Genomic DNA, 26,040 nt, shown 5'->3' with positions numbered 1-26,040 from the left:
TTGCTGCCATTTTGATTTCCTTGACAACTGGCTTTTTTCCCTTCCATCCACTTTTCCCTGGCTTACAGTAATCTAACATACTGCTGAAGAAACGTTGCTGCAAAAACTAAACTTAAGATAATCATTTTTGTTTCTAAAATACATTGCTATTTTGTTAGCAAAAAGCCGCCCTGAGTAGACACAGTCTAGAGGGGCGGGGTAGAAATCAAATCAAATCAAATCAAATAAATAAATAAATAAATAAATAAATAAATAAATAAATAAATAAATAAATAAATAAATAAATAAATAAATAAATAAATAAATTGATAACCTCATTGCAATATATTACTGCAAACCTTTGATTTGGATTCTGTTACCTTCCATGCTGTATAGTATCTGTATAATGTATTTGACTGTGTGAGGTTAGTACACTTTTGAGGTTGTAGGATCAAATTCTCAAAACTGAGATATTATTACTAAAAAATTGTGTGCTGTCAAATTAATTCCCATGTATGTTGTCCCTTCTCAGGCTACTTTGAAATGGTTTTCCATTCCCATCCTATTGGAGCTCTCTGCGACTGTGCAGCTCACACAAGTTTAAAGGCTGGTTCTTCTCTTAGGAGGCGCAGTAGGGGATTGAACTTCCAGACTCTGGCTCTGCAGTCAGATACCTACCTCACTGAGCAATCAGTTCAAGGAATGTTGTTGCCCCTGTAGCAAGTAGACTCTTGGCTTCCAATATGGTGCTGTATCTCTAGAATCTGCTGTAGGAAGGGGCCGGCACTGCATTTCCCTCTCCCCCTTTTTCTACATCCAGTATGCCAGCCTCTCTGCTCACCTCTGGACAATAGGGATGTTGTTTCTGTCAATCATACATTGGTAACCTCTCCTTTGGATTGTTACAGAGATGTAGGTGGATCCATTTGAAGGCGGCTGAATCTTGAATTCATGCAGAGGATTGGGGGAGGTGTCGTTTCACATATCATATTATTCCAGTAGTGGTAGCTCTGTCTGCTAGGCAGGTCTTGCTCTTTGTGCTGCCCACTTTGGAAATTCACTTGGAGCTGTAAGGAACAAGAGCATGAAGATACTCTTTGTCCAAAAAGCATTTAGTGATGTGAAAGATGCTTTTAATTTGAGATACAATGGTGTACTTCGTGGTGATTTTATTGCTGAAATGTTTTAATTAATTGATTGCTGTGTTGAACTTGGTACCCGCCTTGGATCTATGGAAGAATAGACAAATGTATGTTTCTCCTTGAGGCACTGTTTCATACATTCTATACATGGATAACTAATCTGCTCTGAAAGCTTGAGGATGTGGTCAGTTTCATTTAGTGCTGGTTTTATGTGTTCTTTGTTTGGTTTCAGGCAAATAGCAAGTGTTTGGAAAATGTGATAATGTGTACGTGGTTTTGGTAAAAAGAAATTGTACAACTTTTGTATAGTTTTTCTTAACATTACCACATCACTGCTTGAGCTGGTCACCCGACCGTAATAAATAAATTCATTCACATCACTGCCAAACTTAAGCAGATAATTTTTGCAAGAATATATTTGATAGAGGTGATTGATCAGTAAAGAAGTGGTTTCAGTTCTATTATTTTGAGGACAGCAAAAAAATTTTCTCCACTTCTCCAGTTTTCCCCTTTATTTGGCTTTTTCCTTTAAAAAAGCCAAATAATTTCATCTACCTCCCCCCACTACTTTTCTTTCCACTGCATTCTTATCCCATAATTTCTTTAATACAGGTGAAAGGTTGCATTAGGAAGAGTTTACCTCCATGCTTCCTTTCCATGGTACTTTTATATATCATAGTTCACACTCTTCCTCTACACCCATTTCATCCCAGTACAGCTGGGAAGGCCAGCCTTCCCTTGGCCCTGAAGTGTTTTAGATCTCCTCCTTTTCTTGTCATGTGGCGCTGAGGACAAGCAAAACCAGTAGTCACCTGGCATGCTTTGTCTTGACATCCTGAATTGCTAGCATTGGAAAGGGCCAAATTTTCTGGCTCCTTCTTTAAGCCTTATTGCATTGGCTGGATCCACTGGAATTCCATGAAACAACTCTTTAGAGTTCAATGCCACTTCTGGGCCTTAGCCAGTACTACATCACCTCATTACCAAGTTGGTAGGACTCGATCTTCTAGGAAGAAAATGAAAGAGTTTATCCATGGTTGTTGTGGGTTCGATTTGCCAGGAGGTGATGGGACCAGTGGCCATGATCTTAGTTTTTTTGATGTTGAGCTTCAGACCATTTTTGGCGCTTTCCTCTTTCACCCTCATTAAGAGGTTCTTTACTTCCTCCTCACTTTCTGCCATCAGAGTAGTATTATCTGCATATGTGAGGTTGTTGATATTTCTTAATTTCGTTTTGGGATTAATCCAGTCCTGCCTTTCGCATGATGTATTCTGCATATAACTTAAATAAGCAGGGATAATAATAAATATGCAGGGAGACAGCCTCATTACCTGCCCCATATTACCTGTTACTTCTTCCGCTCAATGTTTTTCTTGTTTTCTAAATTTCACTGAGCTGATGGCTCTGCTGTTAATGGCTGGAGGGGGACAATTTCTGCTTCCTGACAAGGACTATAAATTTGTTTTTAACCTGCCTTTTTCTGATGGAGAATTCAATACTTTTGTACTGGGTCCACTATACACTGATTAGAAGGAACCCAGTGTTCCATTTTGAAAGGTACAGTTTAGTTCTAACAGTACAGTGGCGGCTCGCATAACGAGTGCACCGTTTAAAGATGAATCTGCATACCGATGCGGATTTTGCGATTGCTAATGCGATCGCATACTGATGTTTCTTCGCATAGCGAGGGAGAACAGCTGTTCGGCGGTGGCCGGAACACCCAAAATGGCCACCGGAACACCCAAAATGTCCGCCGGAACACCCAAAATGGCTGCCGGAACACCCAAAATGGCCGCTGGAACACCCAAAATGGCCGCCGGAACATGGGGAAACATCGCAGAACGGTGAGTTTTGGGCCCATTTGGAACGCATTAAACGATGTTTAATGTGTTCCAATGGTTTTTTTTGATCCGTATAGCGATGTTTCCCCATAGCGAAGGTTAATCCGGAACGGATTAACCTCGCTATGCGGGGCACCACTGTAAATGGCTGACTTAATACTTTGTTTCAAAGTGTAACCTGTTTCAAAGTGTAACCATTATGGCTAGTGTTTTTTTTTTAAAAGAGAAAGACAAAATATCCATATTTGAGTGGTGTGGGGAGATGGGGATAACCTTCCCCCTGACATTCGCGCTGCCCCCTCGCTGGGTATCTTTAAAAAACAATTAAAAACACTGATGTTCCGGCAGGCCTTCCCCACAGCCAATTCCTGACCTTCCCCATTTTTCCTTTGCCCTAGTCTTCATTTCACTTCGTTCTTGCCTTTCCTCTACCTTAAAATTGTATTAATGTTATTGTAAATTGTCGTTGTTGTAAGCCGCCTAGAGTGGTCCTATGTGATTCAGATAGGCGGGATATAAAATAAATAAATAAATAAATAAATAAATAAATAAATAATTAAATAAATAATTTTGTGAAGCTACACAGAATTGTGGTGATAGAAACTTAGTAACAAAAGCCAGTGGCATAAACTGTGTAAGAACTGTCAGATATACGTATACTACAGGTGGACATGCATGATCAGGCTTCAACTTGAAATAGTCAGAGGTCCAAAAGATGAAAACACTTAAACTGCTTTTTAAAATGTTGTAAATACATTAAAAATATGATAAAATTAAAATACACTCCAGTGAGGAAGCATTTGACAAAAGTAAGAAAAGAAAATGTGTGTCCTTTTCTCACCCACCCTACTGACCTGTGTAAATTTAGATGTAGCATGTGTTCCTTCCTGGTCAGTTGATCCCTCCAACTCTTTATTGTTGGCACCAGTACTCATTTGAAATATGTAAAGTAAGGTTTATTGATTTTCCATAACCTGTGGGCATGGGTTCCTGTTGTGGAATGCCCACTGTATCTCACTGTATCCCATCATCTGCTAGCATTTTTCTGAGTCTATTTGTCATTCTGTCATTTACCGTCTTTCCTCAAATTACAGGGCTATAGAGATTTTAGCAAAGTGCAAATTAAAGGCATGAAAGAAACAAAACAATGCAATTCAAATCAAAACAAATATGATTTGGCAGGGGTTTGGACTCAATGACGCTGTGTCCACATCCAAGCCTGCTCTACCATAGGACTTGTCCCACCTTAACAGTGTGTTTGTATTTTTGGATAGATTAGTGTATTTTAGATTTTCTTAAAGGTGACAAGCAAGTGCGCTATTCCTGTGTACACTGGCTTGACTTCCCTTAAATAATTATTGCCAGATTCTTCTGTTGCTTATTAAAATAAAAGATTCATATTTCTGAAGAAGAAAGTAGGCCAGACATACAGAGAGTGTTTTGGGTTGGGCTTCTTTTGGTTTTGCAAACCAAAAAAAACATGCCTTGCGTCAGCCAGAAGACAAATTAGTCATTCTCCAGGGTGAGTGTTAAGGTTTGACTGATACACACGGTTCATTTCTAAGATAGTCCTGCCCCCAAAGATCACAGCTAGTTCAGGAAAACTATGCCCCCAACACTAATTTTTGTTAATAACTTGATCATCTTCTGTGTCCTTGCTCCCAAAATCTAAATATTTCCAATAAGCCTGGCTAGACTAAAGCATGGATAGAAATCGAGTGTTTGTTTTTATGCATAAAATCTGAATTCATATCCAAGAGGCCTTTTGGTTCCCCCCCCCCAAAAAAAAAACCCTGACAACTTGTTCAGTTTTCTTAATGAACGCTCCCGACATACATGAAACCAGAATTTAATCAGCCATCATGTCAAAACTAACTATTATTTTGGTTTGGGTTATAAAATTCTAATAAAGTGAGAAAAGCTAATAGCAGTAGACAGAGAACTTTGTATTCATTTATAAAGTTTTCATTTTAATTCCCTGAATGACTTTTTAAAAAAACTTCAACAATGATTTTTTATAAATTGGGATTTTAGGATTATCTATTTTTATGACATTTTATATGAAGAATGAAGCTTGCAAGAGGGGGAGAAAGGTAATTTTGCTTGTCTGATTCCAGGAATATGCAAGTGTAATAAATGGACATTTTATATAACCTTATATAGATTACAGCAGAACCAAAAAAAAACATACCTCAGAAGATATATTAGTCATCATCCCTCTTCATTTAAATTTAAAAGTCAAAGAGATTTTGCTTCTTCAGCTTAGACAACTTATTTCTAACTACCTTTGCAATCATTAGCACGGTTGTAAGTGGAAGGGAAGACATCTTCCAGATCATTAACACAGAAGGATACACATATGTAATAATGGACTTTAATTGTATTCATTTGAACATTAATACATTTATGCTAAGATCCGAGTACTGTTAATATTAAAAATTAAACTTTGAGAGGCTGCTATGCAGATTGTGTCAGCTGTCAGGTCCAATGTTTCCATATTAAGCTGACATTTCAGTCATAAAATGGGCAGATGAAACTGTATTTGACCTAGTGAGAGGGCACTCCTGTCTCATCAGAACATCTTTTATTTCATGGGTTCTTTTCATCAAATGCAGAAACAATGGCAGCGGTACTCTCAGGAGAATAGTAGAAACTTGCAGACTGCTTTGAAGACTTTCAGATTCTCCCACCCCACCCTCCTTTCCCCTGTATGTCCACGTTTTGCAGCTAGGCAGTCCCCTTCAAGCATCGCCTGCAGAAGTAGAGTAACTCTGGCATGCACATTCCCCAGCGGGAGAACTTGTGTGGATGGTAATTTTAATGAGACCTGATTTAAGCAGTAGAATGGCTCCATAAAACTAATACAAATAGACTTACAAAAGCCTTTTCTATTTGTCGGGTACTCCACTTCTGCACAAACGGGAGAGGAATATCCATAGGCTTAAATAACAAAATCATAGCAGCCTTGGGAGAACTTGACAAACTGCTTTAGGAAGGGAGATAAACCAGTTGAAGTATAGAGAAAACTTCACAGCAAGCACAAGATGAAAGTGCTTGTTTATATAAACATTTATATAGGGAACAGTTTGTAAAGAAACCTATCCTTTACTTACAAGAACATGCCACTTAGGCTTCTTATGTCAGCAGAGCATTCTTTGAATCTCCTGCTGTCCTGCAAATGACAGCATTGTAACTGGGATGTGCAGCCCTATACTGAAAACACTTCAAGTGAAATTTGCAAGAATGTGCCTACTTTTCCTGTTTTTCATATGGTCCATCATTTTTATCCTCACTTTTCTCTCCTAATAAAGAAGGATAGTTTAGACTCATGGAGCTTTTAGTCTTGCACTGGGTTAGCTGGTAATGTTCTGTCCCTTCACTGATGGATGGCACTCACCTGGAATAATTTGGGGCAGTTGTTTGTGTGTATCTCTTCTGGAGAATTTGTTATGGGCTTTAAAGTTCCAGAAATGTTGTATATACCTTATCATTTTAAAAAAGCAATAGAACTTGAAACAGTAAAAACAGTATAGATTTCTATCCCCGGATTCGGCTAGTATAGTTCAGGATAATCTGCTTTTTTGGGGGGGCGGGCGGGCGTTGACTCGCACATCAGAAAGTGCAGTGAGATAGATCTCTCACTCGTCCAGTGTGGAAGATGCTTTCTTCCATGGCCTTATAGATTCAGAACGTAACTCCATACATGTCTACTCACAGGTAAGTCCCAATGAATTAAATTGGTCATACTTTCTGTTAAGAGAGTATTGGATTGTATTGCTGGTCACTTGTAGGAGGAGTAATCAGAGCATTCCATGAGGAGTTTAAATTTTGTGGGGATTCAGACTCAAATTGTGTTGATGCTGTCAGTGTCATCCATCTGTGATGCGTGCTTGGACCTAAGAAGTAAAATGTCCAATGCACTTCATAGAAAATTGGATGAATATGCATGGATCTCCCTCTTCCCAAGTAAGAAGCGAGGCAGGATGTCTGTGTTCTGAAGATGATCTTTTCATTATTAGTTGTGGTGCTGCTTTTTTGTAAAATTCTAGGCCTGTTGGTAACTCTATTCTGCATGTCTATTGGTGTCAGTGGAGGAATGCTAGACAAGAGCAAATACTCAAGGGAGATTTCACCTGGGAAAGGAATGGTTAAGTCTCACCTCTTCACTACTGTTACTGTTATTCCAATTGCGTTGTCTAATAGTTAAGAGGGAAGGCAAATCATCAATTACTGCAAGTGGGAAGTGGCAATGGGGGGGGACTGCAGTTGGCAATTAAAAGGTCAATCCTCCTTTTCCTGTATAATATGTCCCTGCTCAAAAATTCTGTCTGTGAGAGGATTAAATTTAGAAAAGATCTTCCACTGATGTCAAGCAAAGTTTCCCCCTCCCTTGGATGCTAAACGCTTGAGTAAAAGATGGCAGTGTTTTTCTTTTATGAAGGAAAGAGAGAATGGAGTGTTAGAGAAGGGACACAGAGGCAGAAAGATGTCTTCCTTAACCTTGTAGATAATCTAGATAGGGGAGCCTTCTTCAGGTAGGCTGTTTGTCAGAGCTTGTGGGTGTGTGGCTATATATGAGTGTGGGAGAGAGGCAGAGCAAGAGCTCATCTGTCTGTCCTATATATGATATAGATAGTGTGAGATTTCTTGACATGTTTCACTTTTGTCTTTCTCTGTTAAATTTTGTGTGTTGAGCTTTCGGAAAAAGTTGCAAATTTCCACATATGGAGGGTCAACCCTAGCTCTTGAGGAAGACGGGAGACAGCCATTGTTCTAGTCTCTCTTTTCCTTTTCCTTTTCCAAGTTTCTGTCTGCCTCCCCCGTGTTGCTTAGTCCTTGTTCCGTTCTTCCTCTTATACCCGCCCTAAATGCATCCTTCCTGATCTTTCTTTTCAGCCTCTTCTTCCTAGTCTTCTATTACTTCTACCTCACCCATCCCAGTCTCCAATTCTTATGTGTCCAACCGCTTCCTTAACATTGATGTCCCACAAATTTCATTTTATTTTGGATTTAATTTGTTTATTTTTGAATGTAATTTATGGAAGTCAGGATGATTGATGACAAGGGTAATTAATTAAATGGGAGCTACTTACATTTTGAAGCAGGAACTCATTGGGAAATGGGAAGTCAGTTGTGCGTGATTGTTGATTTCGCTGACCTGCTTTGGGATTTGCCAGTTAAGTTTTTTTTACCTTAACTGAAATAAATTTTTCAAACTTTGCATGCCACTCCCCAGTACTCATTGCTTCCTGTTCAGTTCCAATTTATTTTTCATAATATAAAAAGATGGGGGGAGAGTGGTTAGTAGGTGGAACCCCTTTCATAGCTCCATCTAACACAGAAAGACAGACAGACACATAGATAGACAGATATACACACACGTCTCACAAAACAGCAATTTCTGTGCCAAAATGACCTTTAAATAATTACTCCTGAACATCTGGGATGATGTGCAGGTTTTGTAGAATTAATTTTATTTGAGGTGATTTGGATGATAATTAACCAGCTTCACTTACTGGGAAATATAGATATATTCTAGCATTTATTTCTATATTTGCATATATAGACATGTATTAGAATATATACATTCTATACAGATTGTGTCATATAGTTCCAGATCCTCAGTTTTTTAAAATGTTTAGCAATATCCTTGTTTGGGAGTCTCAGATTTGGAAACCTGCCGTTCTCTGACTGGGGTAATTGAGGCTGTGCTGAGGAGTTCATTGAGGGAAAAAATGATATAAGTATTCTTTCCCATTCCTCCTCACCCTTGTCTTCCTAGGCTATCAAAAATGCTATCACAAATCAGGACCACTACAGATATGCAAAGGCTACAATCCTATTGTTCAACTTACACTGTGTAAGGCTGATGATATCATTAGCTGTGGCTACATTTTGGGAGTTAAAAATTTCTGACACTCTCCCGAAAGGACTCCCAAGGCTCCTTTCAGGCCCCTTTCATTATGGGGGAAGTTGTTGAGAGTTGCAGGATGGGGGCAGTAAATCTTTTACATTTGTATTTTTTGTATTTCTGGAAATTGCTGTCTCTAGTAAAATCATCCCAGTGGTGGTCATTTTAGAAAATTAAAGACTTCCCCACAATTCCATGGTCCCCAACAGCTTCCCCATGATAAAAAAAGGATCCAAAGGAAGCCTTGTGACCTTCATGGGGAACAGGAAGATTCTAATTTCTGAAAAACCATTGGGACTGATTATGTCATCAGTCTTCCGTGGTGTAAGTTAAAGCAACAGGATTTCATGCATAGAATTGTGAAGTAAAGTTGAAAGAAGCTTACTTCTGAAAAGACAACTATGTGACCATAACATTCTTATGTCTTCACTCCTTAAAAAACACTGAAGTAGCACATTGCTTTTAACTTGTCATTTTGTCAAATTGGTAACATTCTTGAACTTGATTGCTGTGGCGACCGCCCACGTCACTCATGTCATTCATGTTCATGAGCTGATTTGCATGAACCTATGAGAGAGCTGGAGAGGCGGAGTCAGCAGCTACATGAGGCTTGGCTGGAGATGGAGTCAGATAGGGCTGGTTAGTCAGATAGTTAGGATTAGTCATTCAGAGAGATAGGTCTGGTTAGGCACTAAGAGAGGGCTAGTTAGGAAAATAGGTAATGAAATTGCAAGCAAAAAGAGCTATGTGCTGTGGGAACTGTTGATGAATTGCTTATGTATACTGAATATCTGAACAACATCTGTTATTACTCATTCTGATTCACTTCAATAAATAAGTTCTGTTTCTGTTCACAAGACAAGTGTTCTGACATACAGTGGACCCTCTACTTAAGGAATTAATCCGTATTGGAACGGTGGCTGTAAGTCGAAAAGTCTGTAGGTTGAATCTCCATTGACCTACAATGCATTGAAAACTGATTAATCCCACAACTGGCAGTTTTTATTCTATTTTTGTTCCATTTTGGTTTTTTTCTGGTCTGTAGGACGATTCTCCGGCTGCAAGTCGAATCTAAATTTTGCAGCCAGAGAAGTCTGTAACTCGAAAAGTCTGTAAGTCGAGCCATCTGTAAGTCGAGGGTCCACTGTACGTCATTTTATATTGTGGATTGAAGTAATCCACTGGTGGTAGCGAGAAGAGAACGTGATGTGCGCCTTTGTGAGGGAATAATAAACCGGGGGCACATGGGTATTGCAATGTACTGGTGGCAGCTTGTGGGATATGTAGCGTTAGCCCTTGGTTTGGTGAAACAAGTAGGGGCCACAAGGGTAAACATCACAATTGTCTACATTCTTCAACTGGTGACCCTTTTTATTTGGCTAACTTCACTGTAGTGACTCAAGTAGTGACTTAGAGAATGCAGTGACTTGAGACTTTGTCATAGTAGTAGCAACAGTTGTTGTACAAAAAATTATTTGCATTTTCCCCCTGAAATACCACAAGATAGGCTAAATGATTTTGCCCTTTGAGTGGATTTAGATCATTGCACTTAGCTGTGCATTTATTATATAAATTTGTCCTCCAACTCAAGTGATAAGTATGTATTATGGAATCTAGTAGCCCCTCTGAGTCTTAGCAGTGTGCAAATATTTTTTAAATTTTGTAATTAAATAGGAGTTGGGTAGCAGTGTCCACTAAAGTGATTTATTAATTGAATGACTTGATTAAATTTCATGTTCCTTTAGTTTATACAGCAAGGGCATGCATTTCTGGTATCGCTGGGGATTCCTTGCAAGGCTGTCAGCAGTAGTTCAGAGGTCTTCTATAAGAAATCTTTAGCACCCAATTAAATATTAACCAAGAAGATGTGCCTTGCTCTTTCCCTTGTTGAAACCAAGTTTTGACATCTGAGGCTGGTGATAAAAATTTGTTCAGCACAATCATTTTCTGTGCACTCTATTTATCACTAGCTTATTTCTAAGTTAATTACGCTAAAATCTTCCCATGCAATTGTTCTGGGGTTCAATATTGTATGAAGTATGTGAATAATAATAAAAAAAGACCTTTAAATTTCATGTTAAGTATGCCTCACCCCTGCAGCAGCCGTACTGTATCTGTTTCCTGAGAGTGCCATTTTAAAGGTATTGTGGTTTCCAAGCAGCAGCTGTGATTGAAAAGTATGTAAACTAATCTGTTCTTGCTCATGTCATTTTTATATTCTTCTGTCAGAACACCAGAAGGCTGCTTTAAATTTGTCTTTCACTGCGTATTAGTTCTTGAGTCTTTTTTCCCCTTTAGTGCATACACTTATGCTCTATTCTTTACTACACATAGCAATTCAGTGCCAAAGTAAATGGCTAGTCACGGAGACCTTCTGAAATAGTCCTTGTTTGATGACTGTACAATATTATGTTTATTTTCAGGAAGAGTTTTTATTACCTTTGCATAAAAGTATGCTTATCCTACACAATATCAGATTGTAGAAAGAGAAATAATCAAACAGGTTGCATTTATTAGTATAAAATTCAGGAACTTGGTATGACTGTTTTTCTGAAATAGGAAGAAAGGAAGGGTGATGATTTATATTAAGGCACAATTTTATGTCGTTTTTAAAGAGTCTGAATTTTAAGCTATAGATACATATTTCTGTTTTAGAAATAACTAACTCTTAATAGTCATTAACTGAAAAATTAAATGGGGTTGCGGCTAAAGATTTATTTATTGCATACTTACCAGCTGATCAAATCTCATGATAATGTCATATTTGCCATACAAATATCAACAAGTTTTCAAATGTTTAGTTGCAAAACAGAATCTTTGAATATAGAAACTGTGTTATTATCAAGAGCTGCTATTTAGAACGGAAGAAGAGGGATCAGTTGGTGTGATATTTTATTACCTGTAGTTAGTTACAACATCTAGTAGCGCCTGTTGTTCTTCCCCTCTCCCCACCCCCCTTACTGTTATTTTAACATTTCAATGCCAGGTATTGGCTTGCCTCCTGTAAATTGCAGTCTGCATTACGGTTCTGGGAATGGAATATTTCAATCTGAATTCAGGCCTGATTATGAGCAGAGATTTGCTTTAATCACCTTGGCAGATACCTATACCAGGTATTAGGTGATGGGAGTGTGTCCTTGTTGGTTCTGCTGGACAACTCAGCAGCTTTTGATGCCACTGACCATGGCATCTTTTTGGACTGCCTGGATTTGATGAGGTGCAGAAGCAGCATTTTGTACTGGCTCTGGTGCCTTCTAAAGAGGCAACTACAGAACATGACACTGAGGGCTCTGACTCAAAGGCATTGGACTCTGCTGTCCCTCAGGCTTCATAACCACCACCATTACTACCATTATGTAGTCTGTATATTAAACTGTAGCAAGAGGTAATCTAGAATTTCAAGGTTTATTGCCACCTGTAAAGCAAAAGCAAAGCATGCTGCTTATATATCGCCCCGTAGCGCTTAAGTCAATTATGCAGGCTACACATTACCCATCCCACCCCCCAGCGAGCTGGGTACTCATTTTACCGACCTTGGAAGGACAGAAGGTAGAGTCAACCTTCAGCCAGCTACCTGGAATTGAACCCAGGGTCGTGAACACAGTTTTGGCTGCAGCACAGCAGTATAACCACTGTGCCACAAAGCTCTTTGAGTGTATTCTGTAACACTCAATTATGTATTATCTTGCCATCTAAATCTGAAGATGATGATCATGTTTAACATCAGCCTCTATCGGTGATGAAGTGCATGAGGGCGAGCAAATTGAAGTTTAATCAGGGCAAGACAGAGCAAAGAGTAAGGATGCAGCCTGCGATGAAGAGGATCCCTTCAGAGATTTAATTTTGCAATTTCAGTGTACTCTTGGGCTCAGCCATGAACTTGAATGCCAAGATTTAAGTGTTGGCCAGGAGTGCATTTTCATTAAGTGTGTCAATTGTCATTCCTGCAGATGTCAGATTTTGTCACAGTTATTAATGTCTGCATTTTTCATGGATTCAGTGAATACATATGGGTATTTCTGCACATGTGCAAACACATTCTCGAGAACATTATAGAGCTTTATCCTTCCGTTCTCTTAATATGCTGCTCCACCCATTGGTTATTCCCTCAGTTCCCTTCTAACCACCATTGGTGCAGCTTCTTGGAAACATCTAGGGCTTCATTACTTCACTATTTTACTATATATAATTTTTACCTTTCTCTTCAAAGTTGTTCCATTTAACTTTTAAATCTAAAGAAAAAAAATGTTTTTGTTAGTATTCTTTGCGTTTATGACACCAAAGGGCATGTTTAAACATTGTGTATCTTGCAGCAGTTAGGTATCACTCTCAGAGTGCCTCTACTGCCTAGGCAAAGACCATTAGACACAATCCTGCAGAACTTGTCAAAATGTCACAGTAGCACTAAAAACAGGCAGACCCATTTAAAGTTTTTGCTTTGGGAGCAATTGTTGAAGGCCACTTCTTCAATTCAGGCCTTAATTTTGACTTCAACAATCTGTAAGACTCCATCAAATATCTCCTTGATAACAGTATCAAACCTTACAGAAGAGCAAGAATTCTCTCAGAATAAGGCCTCAGAAGTGCCTCAGATGGAAGTAAATGGCGGACCTTCAGAGTTGGTTCGTAACAAAGACATATCTAAGTCACAGCAGAAATATTGACATTGACATTGAAAAAGTGAACAAATCCTTGGATTCGGACCAGTCCAAATCTAAAAAGTCAAAGAAAAGAAAATAATTAGCCTCTTTTGTAGTTCACCCCTCTTCACATAAAATTACATCTGAATGCAGAGACAGCAAGGAAATAGTCTGTCTGGACTTAATGTCAGAGGAGGGAGTTGGCCCTTCGTACAGAGACTTATCACAAAGAAATAATTCTGTGTTTTCCTTGGTTCAAGGAAGAGAGAGACTAGAGCTCACCTGAGTATGACAAAATGGTGATAGACTCCAAGCATAGGAGTCCTGATAGTTGGCATCAGTCCTCACTCTCAAGACTCTCTCTGACACTAAGAAGAAAAATGAATACTCTGGATTGCCTTTCTGTGACAGCTCAATCAGAGGGGGTGGACTGATGGTTTCCCCATATTATTTCCTGGCACCACCATTGTATTATGGGATGCTGATTGGCCCATTCTGATGCTGCATTTTGGTGACAGATGAGCTCATGAAATATTTCAGAACTACCAGAAATAGAGATCAAGATCAAAGTTTCTTTCAGTGTTGACCCTGAGACCTTCAGTATCAGGAAAATTACCAGCAGCAAACTCCTGACCAAGATTCTTGCTATTAGCATTAAAACAGAAACCTTCAGTATTGAAGACTTTGGTGTCGGGAGCATCACCAATGACAGAAAGATAGCTCTAGCAACTCGTAGACAGAGCAGATCCTGCTCATTGACATTGGCAATATAGAAGATAAATAAGATAAATAACTCCCCACTATATATATCATGATTCATTTTTGATACTGACAAATGTTTTTTATGCCAATGATCCTTTTCCATGCCCCATATATATATGGGGCATGGAAAAGGATCATTGGCATAAAAAACATTTGTCAGTATCAAAAATGAATCATGACCAATCCAATATAATTAGACAAGAATAGCCTTATAGTGAAGTTCCAGACTTGAAACCAACATCATTGGTTTTGGGGGAGTTGGACCAAGGGGCCCCAAGGTTGAAGGGCAGAAAGTCTATTGAGAAGGTGAGGGAGCATCAGGAAGGCCAGTTTGAACCAATTTTACAAAGTTATCCAGAGAGTAGTGATACAGAGGTTGAGCAAGACTCTTCACCTTCTGTTTGTGTGACATCTGCAGACTTAGTTATAGGAAATTCTATTGCCTTTTATCATACTCCAGTATGATGCTTTGTATGGCAGAGTCTCTACAAATTGAGGCACATACGCCTTCACCTCCACAGTCTGACCAATATTTGAGAATTTCAGATATTGAACTTTGAACACTGTCCAACCAGTAAAATTTTTATTTTTGCAAGCTTTATCTGATCTCCTTTGGGGGGGGGGGGGTTCCTGGTAAATAAACAAACCAAAGCAAAAAACCCTTTCTTTATTACCTACTTTGAAGAAGACAGAGAAGTTCTACAACAGTGGTGTCGAACTGTGGCCCTCCAGATGTTCTTGGCCTTCAACTCCCAGAAATCCTGGCCAGCAGAGGTGGTGGTGAAGGCTTCTGGGAGTTGAAGTCCAAGAACATCTGGAGGGCCACAGTTCGATACCAGTGCTCTACAAGATGCAAGATTATTATTAATCTATTACATGTTTTGCATACAAATCAATGTTTAAGTTACATCCTCTTTGATCTGCTGTAAATTGTTAGCTGGTGTAGAATAATCCACTCAGATGGACCGAGTCTCATTAGTGTCCATTTAATGCCTTTTTTTGCAATGTCTTCATTGGCTGCCAGTCTCCTTCCAGACACTATTCAAATATTTTTTCTTACTTGTGAAGCCTTGTATGACTTTGAACCAGGATATTTGAAAGAATGTATTCTCTTGGAAGAGCATGTCCAACTTTTCATTTCCTTAGACGTGGTCCTTGTCTTTCTATCATAGTGAGTAGAGACGTATTATATGGGAATATGAGAGAATGTCCTCTCGAAGACAAATTCAAGAGTCTAGACCTCTCTATGAAATGAAGTCTAATCTCTGTTATCCTTCTACCATCAGACAGTTTTGAAACAAACTGACTTTTGGCTTTTAAGCTGAAAGCAGGAATTTAGGTTTTAGCTGGTGAGTTTTGTCTATTTCCTTTTTTTGTTGTACCAATTGTTTCTTTAAATAATAATTCTTAACAATAGACATTTCAGAACTGTGCAAGAAAGAATTGAGTATGGAGATCATGAAAAAACATACCTTTTTCCGTGCCCTTCACAACTCTAAAGTTACGTCATTAAATTAAAGCATAATGTGTTGTGTATAACTTAGTTCATAAAACTGTCATGACTGTATTCGGTTTAAATTGCAGATATTTCTGACAATTACAGATTTAGTCATTGAACTCATGTGTTAGCATTTTCCTTGTGTATGGAAGTGAACTGTCCGTGATTTGTTTTTTAAGAGTAGAACTGTAATGTTACACAATACCCTATTTTTGAACATGCTTGTTGTATTGTTTGCTCAAAATCCACAGTTGAATGAGGCCACTTTAAAAATACAAGATTTAAGCACATTCTTTTTCTTTGACAGTGAAAATTCTGCTTGGTGAATGGTTGGAGAACTGTGTCCATGTCTTGGTCTTATAAAGATGGTTATTTTTGTCTGGAAAATATGTTGCCCTTTTATGTGGACTAGGTATGTGTTCATTCACTCACCCACCCTGAACTTGGGTTTGTGGGCAATGACTTTTAATATCTTAGAAGTTAAAAGAAACATAATGTCAACGGCAAACAAAATGGTTTAAACTTGAACAATTAACAGAGTACTCATAACCACAGGTTGGTAATGCGAAAGTAGGCATGACTCTAACCAGTTTAAATACATTGCTTTCCATCCCCAAACCCACCCACCCCCAAAAAAACTTTTTATGAAGAAATAGTCTTCATTCTTCCTCCCTTCTACTTTTATTTTGGTTTCTTTTCTGCCCTTTAAGAATGCATACTTACCATTTAAGAGAGGACAAGAGACAAACTTTCTGTCGCATAAGCGGCACTGAATATGATGTTAGAAATTAAAACATTTTGGATTGTGGAGTGTTTAGGTTTATATAGTGGATACAGTGAGTAGGAAAATACACGACTGGAAGCTGGTCTAAAAGAACCATTGCAGCAGCACATGGCCTATACCAAAGCACCAGATGCTTAAACTATAATAATATATTTAGTTTCCATCTGTCTCCAGCTGTGTTAAACTATGTCTGCAACCACTCCCTGTGTTTGTGCTTGTCAAACAGTGGTCAGACACCAAAACAGACAGAAACATTTCTGGTAAAGACCTATGTCCGATGGCTATACTCTCTCTGTGCCTCCTACAGATAACCCTAGTTAAACGCAAAACAGATAAATAATTGAAAGCTGTGAACAACTTAGCTATCTAAAGAAACCTCTCTTTGACTGCATGTTAGAATCCATGTATTTGCTATCTCCTTGTTTAATTTTAGTTTTGTAAGTCCTAGGCTGGGGTCCAAAGTATGTTGGATTTAAGTAAAAAGGCACTTACATTGGCATGGGTAGGTGTTTTAGACTTTCTTTTCTGCCCATAGCTCCTAGTGAAAGATCTCAGGTAAACAGAAAACTGTCTGACTGAAGACAGTTGGTGTATCTAACTTAATACTATCAGATCTGTCTGGCAGCAGCTCCCTAGGATTTCTGGCAAGATTCTTTCCTCATGAGCTTGTCTTCCATCTGGTTAAGAACTAAGTTGGATCCTACATAGCTTCCAAAATCACATTATATAAGCTGCATTCAAGATGACATGGAGGTGTGAAGAACCTCAAGAATCTTGGGGAGCCCCTGGTCCTGAAGTAGCTTTGCAGTAATCATTTGACTCTGGAGTACTAGAGGTGAAGAAAAAGGCTCTAGTACAGGGGTGTCAAAGGGAGAGGAAAGGAGTGACAGCGCCACAGCCAATCGGAAGGAGGACGTAGCCTTGTTAACTTGAGCCATTTTTTCAATGAATTTACTCCGAGCAGGCACGGAGTAAATTCATTGAAAAAAAAGGGGGGGAGGCTGCAAGGCTGGCGGCGGCTCCGCGGGCCATCAGTCGAGGTCTGGCGGGCCGGATTTGGCCCGCGGGCCTTGTTTTTGACACCTGTGCTCTAGTATATACTTAGAACATTAAATGTTGCTTTTTATTACTTTATCCCAGCAAAATAATGGATTTTTATTTGATGTCATGTTTTGTCCAGGCTTTCCTCCTACAAACAAAATTTGCTAGGCATTTACAATCAGCCAAAACGAAGAGATCAATTCTGTTATTAATAATGATTATTAATAAATACCAAATAAAGAAATGTATCCCCCACCCCAAGAAGGGAGAAGGTACTACAGAGAAAAGTGAAGCACTAATTAAACATTGGCTGCAATCCTGTTGCTTAGTGTAGTAAGTTACAACTAAAGTAAGGTCACTGAATCATTTTGGGATTTGGCATGTCAGCTCCTCTGTAAGTTCTGTTGATTCAATGGAAATAGTCAAGTTTTAACTTACTAAGCTTAGCAATAGGATTTCAGCTATTAAGTAACAGAGTACTGTATATGGTCAATAGAGGAATGATCCAAGTGGGGCATTATGGCAATAAAAGTTATTTTCTGGTGTATATATCTTTTCTTTGTCTTCCTAAACCATCCTGCAAATTACAGCAGTCCCTTCCATTAAATTGGTGATAATAGTTCATTATGTATTTTCCTTCCATCCCTTCTCTCCATTGCTTTGTCTTGGGCCATTTAGAGTTAAGGGAAAAATCTGACTGTATTAAGGGATGATATGGCTTTTGGAGCCAGAGAGGAGAGTAACTGAGATAGATCGGTAATTTTTTCTGAGCTCCTTGCATTGACTTGAAAAAATGCTCACAGTCTTAAACTGATCAGGGTAAATAGCAAAATAGTTCTGCTCTTTTGATGGCTAAAATCTTCAAATTCATGAGGGGAAGTATGAAAAGTATGTTCAGATGAAGCACTTGTGTTTTAACTAGTTTAAGTTCACTGGAATTCACTTGGTTTAAGTCAGAGCGCTTCAATTTTCTAGGTTGCAGATCAGGTTGATTCGTGACTCCCTTCTGCCCCACCTCTTCTCTGAAAAGAAACCAGATCAAACACAGATGTTTTGTCATGCCTGTGTTTTGTTTTTGTTTTGGTCCTGTGTGAAATGAAACTAAAAGAAGGAAGAAACCAACATTTTGTGTGGTTTATTGAACTAAACAGAGAGTGCTAATATGAGTATTTTTAACCACGATTTTGATTTCAGTGGTTTTACACATTTAAGTGTTAATATGCAAAAAAACCCAAAACTGATAACACAAAGACGGAAATATTTTCCCTCTTGCTCTGGCCAGTGGCTGCTAGTTAATTGTCTTTCTGGCAAGAAGCATATTATCTGATTGGGTAGCGCCACTGTGGGTTAGTTAAATATAGTGAGATATGGTTGCAGAATTATTGTGAAAGCATGAGCTAGTCAAGATGGTTGAGGTATATACAGTCTGTGTTACTATTTTGTTTTGTAAAAGGGCTGTAGTATTTTGCCCTTGTCAAAAATTTTTGTGCTGAGGATTTTGTAGTAGAAGCATATCATGGGTTTATTCAGTATCCAGGAAATGACTTTTTAAAAGCTTTCAATAAAAATTATGAAATCTCAGCAGAACTGAATTAGTAGAATACCAGCTGAAATCCTGTTAGCACGAGTATGCCTTTGGACAGGAACAATTTTCAATAGTTAAAAATGTTCTGCTTCTGTCCTGTGGTTTTTCTGATTCCTGAGTAATCCCTCTTGTTACAGGGAAACCGTGGGAGTCATTTGACAGAAGAAGGAAGTCTTAAATTACCAAAATCACTTCCACTGGATGACAGTAACATAAGGAATAGATTTTCAGTAATTGATTATTTCCTCCTTGTGTCTTGTGGCTCCTATGGCTTCCATGTAATGAAGGGCTGGAAAAGCCACAGGACATAAGTAGGAAGTTTTAAATTTCCAAAAGCACTGCCTTGCCTATGATGGCATCACCCTTCTGCAGGTGTCAGTTACACAATTTCCTGCTTTCCTGCTCAGTGTCCCCTCATCCTCTTTGTTGTTTAGTCGTTAAGTTGTGTTAGTCTCTTCATGACCCCATGGACCAGAGCACGCCAGGCCCTCCTGTCTTCCACTGCCTCCAGAGTTTGGTCAAATTCATGTTGGTAGCATCGATGACACTGTCCAACCATCTCATCCTCTGTCATCCCCTTCTCCTCTTGCCTTCACACTTCCCCAACATCAGGATCTTTTCTCTCTTACAGAGCAGTGAAAAGAAAAAAGATGGGAGAAGGACATGCACAAGATAATCACATTCTGCATTGGGGTCCTTGGCACTGAAAATGAAATAAAAAATAGTTGAACAGGAGCTGATCAGATATAAAGAGGTTTTTGTGTGGTAGTGATTTAAACAAAATAAGAATAAAGGAGGAGCTACATGCTACATAATAATCTTTGAATTTGGCAGTAGTGTGATTATTTGGGGACATGCTATACTCTTTTTAATGATATCTGAAATACATAATTATGGGATTTAACTAGTGTAAGAAGGTTATGGAAGACAGTTACTTAATACGATATATTTATATAACAGTAAGCATTATATAAATATTATGGTACTGCCTTAAGTACCATTGATTTCAGTAGGTATACTCTAAAGCTAAAACCGTTTGTGCTCCAGCTGCCCTAAACAAAAATCTTTGGCACAAAACATTGAGGTGTGGTCCTAGGAAACATCCACAAGTTGTGAGTCTCTGTCACTCAGACTATCAGTGAAGCAGTCTAAGCAGGAATATCAACCTCAGATAATTAAAAAGTTATTGCGTGTCAACATATCTCTAATATTGTGGTTATCCAAATGTGTACTGCTTAGGTTGATCGTTAATACACTGTGATATTAGTTTGGTCCAGTCCTATGCAACTGGCATACCTGTGTATTCAAGGGCTGATGCAAACTTCTGAATTCCTTCCAGACATCCATGATTAATTATAATTCAGACCTAGCTTCTTCACTTGAAAAGGTGACGGTCCTGGTTTCTCGAGACAGATCTTCTTTATAGTTTTCTTCACCCAAGTAGTAGAAGTTATCTGTATGTGCTACAAGAGAAATTATTACTCTGCCAGAAGCAGACGTTCCAATTTTGGGTTGGTTCCACTGGCAGAGTCCCCATTTTAGTTTATGCCAGCTCATAAATGATGGGATCAGGCCTTTATTTGGAGCTGAGATCACTTGATATGGAAACAGGAAATGCGCATTTCTAACCTTCTAGAAATGTGTGTGACTATTTTAAATCACAAATTCAAAGTCTGTCCCCCTTCTAAACAATGATGCCGTTATTCCCATCATATCTGATTAGTTCTTAAAATGTTTTAGTAAGTCTGTCTTAAAAACATTATAAGGAGATAATCAGCTGCCTTAGAAGGTCCCCATCTGGAGAATAGAGTTCTTTTACTGGAAGATGTTTTGCCTCTCCGAGATAGCTCTCGCATTTCATCATCTGTTGTGCAGAGATGAAGTGCATATGAAAAGTCAGTGACTCTGAATCCATCTGTTGTTATTATTTTCCACTGATAATTGGCTTGAACAATGAAATGTCTGTGTCTTTAGCCTTTGAAACCATACACCCTGTTTATTTTCTGGAGGTCTCGCTCCCCTCCCTCATCTCTGGACTTTTTTAATTGTGCATTTTGCTCTGAAACCTATAGCTAGTGGTGCTTGCAGGAGAATGACATCTTTGACTTGATGCATCAGGATGTGTCACTTAGACGTTTGAATCTTGCTTACAGAATTTTATTCCTCGTTCCCACACCAAGAAAGTCCCATGGAATACAGCCTTGTAGAAGGGGGGGCTGCCAGAAGGCAGTAATCTTGTGCCTTAGTGGTATTTATTTCAGTTTACTTATTAAATTATTAATTTAGACTTTAGCATCTATTAGCTATGGAATTAGATACTGCCTATAATTGTGTAATATATTCAGTTGCATCTAGTTTTGCATGATACAGGGCACGAATATTGGATTCCACTTATAGCACTTCCATTAGCTTGCTCAACCTGTATGAGATATGTGGAAGTAAGAAGGCATAACTACCAGCCAAAACTGCCAAAACAGTCATTAGAATCTCCATAGGGATGGACAAAGGCTTTTACACAGTGATATGCTGATTACATTTTTTCCTATGGGTTATTTGCATCAAGGTTAGATAGCTATCTATACAGAGTACAGTATATTATTTTAAAGATCATTTAAATGCAGTGTTATTGAATAGAAGAGATCTCTCTCACTTTTTATGGAGTCTCTTTGCAAGAGATATAAACAAAACTTGTTAAATGCAATGACATTTTAATTCTTTAATGACAGCATCATAGTTTTAACAACAACAGTGACAAATCTGAAGAGTTTTAAAAAAATCTCGTGATATCTTAACAGATTTTTTTTTAAAAAAACTTCTGTGGCTTGCTGCAACCAATGTGCATAGAAATTTAGGCTATGTAAACTTGTTATCCTTTAAGGTTCCGCAAGACACTTTGTTGCTTCCTCTGCAAACAAATTGAAATGGGTCTCCCCTATTTTTTAATAATGGCTTTAGGTGTGCTGAAATCCTGTTGCTGTAGTTTCCACTGGTTCTTAACCTTGGGTTACTCAGGAGTTTTGGATGCAACTCCCAGAAGCCTTCACCACCAGCTGTCCTGACTGGGGTTTCTGGGAGTTGCAGTTCAAAAGCATCCGAGTAACAAAGGTTAAGAACCACTGGTTTATGCCATATGATTTATGCCATCAACTCTGTATGGCAAATTTCCAGAATTTTTCTGCCCCACAAAGGTCCTGAAGCTCCCTTGAGATCTTTTTCATTGTGGGGAAGCCATTGATGGTTGCACGATGGTGGAGGTGGGGAGTGTTTAATTTCTGAAAATCATCGCCCCCTGGATGATGGTGCTAATTTTCAGTAACTAAAACTCCTCTTGCATCCTGGGGCTTCAGCAGCTTTCACACAATGAAAAGGACCCCACAATAGTCTTGGGACCTTTGGAAGGAAATTATAATATTTTTTTGTGAAAAATTGTTGCAACCAATGATTTATTTATCTATTTTATTTGTTCACGGGTTATCAAAAGACAAACCAGTTAAAACCACAATAAACCAATACATTGGAAAAACAGTTAAACATATATTAATATTAAAATAATTAATTAAAACTGTTAAAAATACCGTAAAACCCAATATAAACATTCATAAAATAGCATTCAGCACCCCAAAATCTGTCATGAGCTGTTAAAAGCCTGCGTGAAAAGTATAATGTTCACTTGTCACTGAAAGAACAAGAGGAAGGGGGCCCAGCTAGCCTCACAGAAGGGGGTGGCCCACAGCCTGGGAGCAGCCACAGAGAAGTCTGTTTTGGCATCCCTGTCAGACGTCCCTGACATCGTTTCATGGGGCTGAGAAACGAGCCTCTCCTGAAAATCTTAGGAGTTCTGAAAGTTTGTGCTGAGAGATTCAGTCCTTTAAGATAGCAGGACCCAAGCCGTATAGGGCTTTATAGATCATAACCAACATGTTGAATGATGGGCCCAGAATGGACTAGCAGTCAGAAAGTGAGGAGTTATATGCTGTCTGTAACCAGGACGGTAACCAACAGGACTGGCTGCAGCATTTTGAACCAGCTTGAAATTTCAAACCATTTTCAAAGACAGCCCCACGTAGAGTGTGTTGGAGTAATCCAAGTGTGATTTAACTAGGCATGTATCACTGTAGCCACATCAGATACTTCCAGGAATGAGTGGAACAAGTGCATGAGCTTTAACTGTACGAATGCAGCCCCTGGCCACCATGGAGAACTTAGCATCTAGGCTTAGGGATGAATCTGGGAGCCTGAGTTTTTCGGGAGAATGTAACCCCTTTCAGGTTGAATCACTCTTCCCTGATCTCCCTTGCAATCGACAAGGAACAATGCTGTCTTACCTGAATTAAGTTTGAATCTGTCTGCCCTCATCCAGTCTGTTACTAATGGCAGACACCAAGATGTCCAGCAGAACTAACAGGGACACACTCCTCTTGTCCAGTTCCTAGCAGAGTTCATCTACCAGGGTGACTAAACCTGTGCCTGAAGCCAGTTTGAAATGGATCTATGTAATCTATTTCACCCAGGAACCATTGGAGTTGAGAAGCCACCAAATGTTTTAATACCATGCCCAGAAATGTAATATTGAGGCCTGGCCAGTAATAATCTAATACAGTGGGGTCCAAGGAAGACTTTTTCAAGAGAGGTTTTACAACTGCTTCCTTTACATGTGCCGACAACCTGCTTTCCTGTATGGAGACATTTAGTATGTCTCTTACACACTCTTGTCAGACCCTTTCTGGTCCCTTTTATAAGCCAGGAAGGACAAGAGTCTAGCATACCGCTTCCTCTCCAAAGGGAGAGGAAAGCTCTGCCCTTGCATTCAAGTCAGAGTGAATCTGAGTGACTGTCTGCAAAACGGCATGCAAATGCTTCACAGCAGGCTGTGATACTATGAAAGTCATACAGTGCAAGTTAACACAACAGGATTTCGACCATTGTCATATTTTCAGATACCAGTCCCTGCAAAGAGTAGATTTCTCATTGCTGCACAGCTTCCAAATAGCCCTCCTTGCAGCGTAGCCCTTCAGTTACATATCCTATATCTTGATCAGATTAGATATTTAGATTAATGTCACTCCTAGTATTCACATACTTGTACTTGTGTGTGTAGCCATAGTTCTGTTTCTTTTAAATGGTGATGATCTCTGTGCAGTTTTCACTATCCACTATTTCAAATGGAAATATCTGTTGATTAGAGCAGGGCAACCTTCAACTTGCCTCGTGTGATTGGAGACTGTGTATGGGCGTGAAAGCTGGACAGTGAAGAAAGTTGATAGGGGAAAAATTATTTGTTCAAAATATAGTGTTGGAGGAGAGCTTTGTGGATACCCTGGACAGCCAGAAAGACAAACAAGTGGGACCTACAATAAATGAAAGCTAAACTATTTATAAAGACAAAAATGACGAAAGTGAGGCTGTCTTACATTGTGCACATCATGAGAAGGTAGGATCTCTAGAAAAGACAATAATGCTAGGAAAAGAATGCAGCAGGAAAAGAGGAAGACCAAATATGAGATGGATTGACTGCATAAGAGAAACCACAGGCTTGAGTTTACAAGAGCTGAGCAGGGCAGTTGCGGACAGGATATTTTGAAGATCGCTCATTCACAGGGCTGCCATAAGTCAGAGGCAAGTTGACAGCACATAACAACAGATATGAGCTCATTGAAAAAAGAAAGAAAATCATCTTGCTTAAGTCTTCATGAACATAAGATTGATAATGAAATTGGTTGCATGAGTCATTGGCGAATTACATCTCCCAGACTGGCAGCTGTTGAAGTGGAGTGCATACTTGTCCACATACATAAAGCCAACTATGCTGGTTTGGGTTTTGCTCCCTGAAACTTCCATAGCTTTGTTGTGCTCATTTAAATCAAATCAGGTGGACTGTCCTAATCAAAAAAAAAAAAAAAAAAAAAAAAAAAAAAAGTAGAATCCCAATATGTGATATATTCTTAAACAGAGTACAGTGGTGCCTCGCATTATGACGTTAATTAATTCCAGCCAAATCGCTGTAGAATGAAAATGTCGTAATGCAAAAATAAAAAGCCCCTTGAAACGCATTGAAACCCCTTCAATGCGTTCCAATGGGCTGGTAACTCACCATCCAGCGAAGATCCTCCATAGGGCGACCATTTCGGTGGCTGTCTTGCGAGGAATCCATCCCAGAAAACAGTGGGGAGCCATTGTATTTACCTGGTGGCCATTTTGAAACCGCCGATCAGCTGTTTAAAAATCGTCATTTTGCGAAGAATCAGTTCCCGAAGCAGGGAACCGATCATCGCAAAGCAAAAAAACAAACAAACAAACAAAAACATTCAGACCATTGTTTTGTGACCGCAGTTGCAATCACAAAAAGATCATCGTAATGCGGTTTCGTCGTAATGTGGGGTAATCGTAAAGCGAAGCACCACTGTACATAGCTATCTGTAAAAAAGTAGTTATCTGTGAAAATGCTTCTAATGTATTTGTCCACTGTAAAATATATTCATCCCCAAGAGTGAGATAATTATATTAATTACTGCATTTTGTGGTCCTGGAAATGTAGTAGTTTCCGTCAAGAACACAAATAGAATGGTAGTTGGTATTGTATTAATATTTTATTTTTAAAACATCTTTACTGAAACAGGCCTTTCTAGGATTTTACTAGAGCTTCCTGCAAATGGGTTACCAAGTGTACAGTTTAAAAATTAAGAACTGAACAAATGAAACATGACGCTACCAGGAGCCACAACAATGACAAAAGATACGAGTATTTTGCTATGTACTTTACAAAGCAAGGATTATAAAAGACTTAAATAAGTCTTGCACCCAGGCTACTATTTGAGGACTTGAAAGGGACAAGGGAGTATGAACATAGAATGACTTT

At 38.9% G+C, this 26,040-nt stretch overlaps 1 protein-coding gene across 11 annotated transcripts in view; it reads left to right on the top strand.

Moving 5' to 3' along the window:
- The window catches only part of FOXP1 (forkhead box P1), a 689,964-nt gene that overhangs the window by 282,383 nt on the left and 381,541 nt on the right, over positions 1-26,040 (top strand). The gene's annotated exons all lie outside the window — the stretch shown is intronic.

Source organism: Pogona vitticeps, chromosome 2 (assembly GCF_051106095.1).
Source record: "Pogona vitticeps strain Pit_001003342236 chromosome 2, PviZW2.1, whole genome shotgun sequence".
NCBI classification, from domain to species: domain Eukaryota; kingdom Metazoa; phylum Chordata; class Lepidosauria; order Squamata; family Agamidae; genus Pogona; species Pogona vitticeps.
Note: the sequence above shows the minus strand (reverse complement) of the source record. Positions and strands in the feature narration are given on the sequence as shown.